Below are 6,250 nucleotides of genomic sequence, written 5' to 3' on the forward strand. Positions count from 1 at the left end.
TCAAATGGACATCCACTGATGACAATGTACATTCTATTTAAAAATTATTCTTTCCCACTTGTATGGCATACTAACTATTTGGAAGTGTTGCATTATAAATTGACAGTAGGATCCTGTGCATGTCAACTTAGACATGTCCCACTGAATTCAATGGGACTTACTCCCAGGTAAGTATTTATAGGATTAAAGCCCATGAGCACAATCTTGAGCATTTATACTCATCTGAGACTGTAGTCCTAAACACACTTATTAAGGAGTAAGGACCATTATATTGAGTGGAATTTACTTTGGAGTAAACATACTTAGAATTGCACTTTACAAAGGTGAAGGTGTTTTAGCATCAGTTGTGAAAACATCCTAGCTTGTACCTCTCCAAATGTGTTGTGCTCAGGGCTCTGCCACACACTCTGCTTCTGCAAAAGCTTAATAGACTGATTCAACAGCAAAAACTCCCACCCCATATATTGCTTTACTTTGGGGCTTACAGCAGTAAGTATCCTGGAAGAACAAAGTTACAAGAGGATGTCTGGCATAATATTTTAAGATGTAATCCTGTGCACACTTAGCTGGGAGTAAGCCCATTTCAGCTCAGTGGAAGTTACTTCTGAGAAGATATACATAGGATTAGGTTGTTAGCGTTTTTATTGTTGTTGGATCAGATTTGGTACAAAATCCATTGGAGTATTGTTACAGGGGAAACCATCATTAATTGAAAATATTTATTTTGTGAGCCAATGTGAAAAATTAGATGGGATCTTTGGTAGTAAATCTAACCCCAGACTATTAAATACGTATGCTTAATATCATTTCAGCTAGAACAATGGAATTTTGTAGCCCCTGACAATTGTGATGTTTGCTGGTTTCTTGTAGTATTGTAATTTTTTCCTGTTTTTAACTGCAGTACTTCTACAGGCACAATGGTACTATCTATTTTGTACAATGTTAGTTGTGAAATATAGTTAGTTGCATAAAATGAAAGTCTGATGTGATATCTAAAACTTGCATAACTCATTTCATTTCTTGGTGTTGCTGTCTTAAAATCTAATTTTAATAACAGGGTGTTGTTTTCAAATGGACTACTGCTGACATGGACTGTTGGTTAAAATACTATGCTATGAAATAGACATTCTCTGCTTGGGTTTTAATGGCTTTAAAGTACAGGTAAAAATATTGGGGGTTTAAAAAAACTAATAATGGGAGCAATGTAAACAATTCGTTTCCTCCTAAATATTGGCAAAGGTTTTTTTAATACAGTTGTACCTTGGTTTTCAAACGCCCTGGAACTCGAACGTTTTGGCTCCCAAACACCGCAAACCCGGAAGTGATTGTTCCAGTTAGCGAACGTTCTTTTGGAACCCAAATGTCCAGTGGGGCTTCCACAGCTTCTGATAGGCTGCAGGAGCTTCCTGCAGCCAATCAGAAGCTGCTATTTGGTTTCTGAACATTTTGGACGTTGAACGGAATCTGTCCAAGGAACGACTGTATATATAAATTGTGTTAGATAATGTTCATGGTAAAAGGTGAAATAAGTAGTATGATAGCTACTTAAGTGTTTGAAAAAATTCTAGTTAAAACAAAATATACATGCTTTGCTGGTGAAACAGTAATTGGCATATCCAGTTATTAAGATTTCATTTTCTATAGGCACACAGACGTAGGAAGCTGCCTTAGTCCTGCTAGCTCAACAATGTCAACAACTGTCAACAATGGCTAGCGGTGGCTCTCCAGGGTTTCAGGTATATCAGCCTGAAGTTGATGGGGATTGAGCCTAGGGCCTTTTGATGTAATCATATCCTCTGTTGTAGATCTTCCATAATTTCAGAAATTTCCTTTTCTGCCTCCTTAATCATCATCACCATCAACTTTTATTGTGCTAGCCATAGGTCATGGCATCATTCAGAAAAATAACAAAAGGAAAAACAGCAATAACCATAAAAAATCATCAGGCACCACACATACAATATAAACCACAGTCACAACTACTAAGATTGTTTGTTACTTAAAATAGAATAGCAGAAGATTCTCTAGTACAGTGTTTTTCAACCTTTTTTGGGCAAAGGCACACTTGTTTCATGAAAAAAATCACGAGGCACACCACCATTAGAAAATGTTAAAAAATTAAACTCTGTGCCTATATTGACTATATATAAAGTAATTCTCTTGAATTTTTCAATTTTTCCCACGGCACACCAGGCAACATCTCGCGGCACACTAGTGTGCCACGGAACAGTGGTTGAAAAACACTGCTCTAGTAAAATGTGCCAAATTAAATATACAAACCCCCTTTGCAGTTGACTGCCACTCCACTCCTTAATCATGAATCTTACCTGAGCAACTTCATGGGTGTTACGACATTTGAAAGTGACCGTAAACACATTATTTCCTCAGGGCCTCTTCTATTAGAGCCAATTAGTATTTGTATAACACATTGGCTTAAATCATGCTGTGGGATATCATCCAGTTGTCAACCTTAAAAGACAAATTATGATGAAATGGAAGCAGTAATGAGATTGTAATTCATGTTTTAAGCAAGAAGAGAAAAATACTCTTAAAAAAGACATTTCATAGTTAACATTTCGCAAGAGTAATACAATGTAAGTAATGCCATAATTCTTTAAAATAATTACATTTAAGAGACCTTTGCGGTATTGTTTTATCCTTTTTACAAAGAAGCACAACAGTTAAAATAATATAAAATCAGGTGGAACCCAATATTCTGAGAAATTTGGAGGAGTGTGGTTCAGTAACATACTGCTTAGATACACTGATGCATGCCAAATACTGTTACCAACCAAGTTGAAATGTTATAGAAGACATTCTAAATAAACCTCCATTAATTGCATGGTTAAGGTGTCACTTTTAAGCAGTTTGCAAGCAAGTATTACAAAATGGGGGGAAATCTTGCACCCAGTGGCTAGTGCTTGAAGAGGTCACTTGGGTGCTGCTAACGCAGCAAAAACTGCAGGAGGCAGGAGTTACGGGAATCTGCAGCCACACCAGGCGCCGTGATTCTCCAGCTGTTTGACTTCACCCCTGGAGGCACACTGCATTGTCTCCTGAGACAGAAGGATGCCAATAACACCAGTATAAGCCAAATACTCCACCCATCAATTGGAAACAACATGTAAGGTTCATTAATTGCATAGTTGTTTAGTGAAGTATATATATGCTCATTTTAACTTTTTGTTAAAAGTTTGGTAACCAAGAGAATAGTATGGCCTTCCTCAATATTTTACAAGTAAAATCACCCGTGACAGAAAGCAATATATAGATATATCCTCTAAATGAATGAAATAAATAATCCATGTGTGTTCAGAGGCTCGTGAGTTGATGAATTTGCCGTCCAGAATGATAGTTGGCCACTGGACAATATCTGGAAAATTCTGCTTATACAAGACGAAGGGAATAGGTGTATTCATTTTGGTGAGGGGGGCATTATTTCACTATAATTGTCCTTCCCTGGGAAGCTTGGAACATATTAATTCTGAATAGATCAGAGAAAAAGGCTTGCTTGTTTGAGATGACCCTTATACAAGTTAACCAGGCAGGAAATCCTTCAGCAGCAGTCCATTACTGCCCACAAACGTATCCTTGCTACCTCTGACAGCAGCAGATTGTGCATCCATGGTGAATCCCTTATTTTCGAAGAAACAATTGCAATGTTGGGAAAATGGAAGGAAAACTGTAGAATATATCTGCTCTGATGGATGATACAAGAAACACCGTTCACCTAGTATACAGTATAGTATATAAAGATATTTAATATATATATCGAATGTGTTGGTGAGCAATTAAATTTTCTGTGGAGTAAGGACATGGGGAAAGAGCAGTTTTGCAATTCCCCAATAATTATACCTCTGACTAATTGCTGCACCATGAAAGTCTGATGTGATGATGCATTTCTGGATTTACTGGAAAGGGAACAATTTCACCCACTGAACTGTGTTTCCATTTAATAAGCAAAACTCTGGTCAGATTTAGAAATGTTTCCGGAACAAAACTACCAGTATTTTGTGGCACATTCCAAGAGGTAATTGCTAGGTGATCCTTATATTCCAGCAAATAGGTTTATTTAAATAACTATCAGTGTTCGGTAATACATAGTATGCCTGCTCCATTTGTACCATCATTTTGCCCCCTAGGAACTTGGGTTGGAGGTACCTTAGAGCACTGTTTTTCCAGCCTGTGGCTTGCACCACACAAGTGAGCTGTGGGCTTTATAAGCAGCTTGACTCTTAATCATAGACACCCAAGGCAGTGCCTGCACTTCAGAAGCAATCTGTAATAGTCACTCAAAGCAACTCCCTGTATGACCATCTGCCAGCAAGGGTAGTTGGGATTTTCAGCAATGATTGCTATGAAGATGAAATACAGAAGCAGATTAAGTATCAGTAATTTTCTGAGGCTATAATCTTCAAAGCCCACATTGACTACAAGTTCAGCCACCCTCCCGAATCTTTCCAAAGTGGGCTTCATCGTTAAAATGTGAATATTTCTAAGTTTTATTATATCTAACGCTGGTTGTGTAAATTCTATGTTTGTAGAATATATATTTTATAGCTTATATCCTGCAACTTTATGGTTGGTGTTCTGACATCCCCATAAACAAAACTCTGAATAGCTTTGTAAGTACTATAAATATTTCAAAAAGTTATGCATTAAGTAAATTTTTGTTCGGATGCTTTTAAGTAATGGCTATAAAATAGGCAAATGTGCAGTTAAAATGCACAAAACCGACAGCTGATGAAGACCTAAAGTCCAAAACTCATGTGATTATAAACCCTACCAAGTAAATTTGGACTTGTCGATCACCGTACAAAAATGGTTGGGAACCACTGCTTTACAGATTGCCCCCACCAGGTAAGACACCCCCCCTCAAAAAAATAGTATTTGCATTCCTCCCCTTGAAAGTTTCTTGAATATTGTACATAATCTTAAAAAAGGTTTATCTTATTATTTGCGATCAATGCTACTAATCCCAGGGAAGATAGCTTGTGATGACAATGTAGCCATCTCTGGAAGAGCAAAGACTCTAGCCAAGGTAAGTAGCCTGGGTGCCATAACAAAAGATAACGTATTTGCAATTTCATGAAATGTTGTTAAAACAAGCTCCATCTTTCAGATACTTTTCATGTCAATAGAAGAACCGCTTCACAAAAAACTTGCCACTTTGTGTTTAGAGCAAAGAACTTCCATGTTACTGGATATCATGGCTATAATAAGGTTACTAGACGTCCCCGTTTCCCGGGGACAGTCCCTGGATTTACAAATCAGTCCCCATACAAAATCCACTGAAGTTGAAAAGTGTCCCCGGATTCATTGAAAAAATCTGGTAACCTTAGGCTATAATCTTATTACTGTACTCAGGCTGCATGCACAGCTTAGATATAAAAAGCCCCAACCAAGAATTCTGGGAACTGTAGTCTGTTAAGGGTCCCAAGAATTGTGGCTGTTACTAGTTCCCTGTGCCTTGTTTGCTTTTAAGTTAAAAAAAAAAAGGAGGAGGAAAGTTTTAATGTCCCCGGAAACCAAAATTAAGTTTATATATCCTGAATTCCCAAATAAGTTTTGGCATACCCCATATCATCTACTGTTATGATCAGGAGAGTCCCACTTTTGAGCTCTAGACTAGTTATAACCAAAATTATCATACTTGCTCACACTGCAAAGACCATAGCAGGCAAGTAACTGGGGGTTGGCCACTCCACAACATGATTTGGGTCAGCACAATTCATTCATTCAGCCAGGTGGGGGATATACATAACTAGCGTTCACACGAAACACCTACACACTGCAGCCGACACACTAACGTGTGGAGTGGAGACACACCGTTTGGAGAGTTTTGTCCTATCAAAGGTGGAGCTGGGCGGGGGGGCGGGACTGGCCACGGACTTCAGCCGCCCGCCTTCGCCTCCCTCGCTCGATGCTGCAGCGCTCCCAGCCGCCGCCAGGACAGGCCTCCCGCCGCTCTCGTGCCTCCACCATCGCCCGGCGCCCACAACACGCCACTCACCCCACCCCTCGCCACCTCCCCGCCGCCTGGCTCCGCCCTGAGAGCCCGGGCCTCGTCGCCTCCGCCTTCCTCCTCCTCCTCCTCCTCCTCCTCTCGGGGCAGCTCTCCTGCTACTACCTCAGCGGCGTCGCCGCCGCCGCCTTTGCTGCACTCGCCGTCGCCTTGGCGGACTTGTTCCCTGCGGTCGCCGGCGCCGAGCGCGCGTTGCTTTTGTTGCTGCTGCCGCCGCGTCCGCCT

This window comes from Lacerta agilis, chromosome 10, assembly GCF_009819535.1.
Source record: "Lacerta agilis isolate rLacAgi1 chromosome 10, rLacAgi1.pri, whole genome shotgun sequence".
Classification (NCBI taxonomy): domain Eukaryota; kingdom Metazoa; phylum Chordata; class Lepidosauria; order Squamata; family Lacertidae; genus Lacerta; species Lacerta agilis.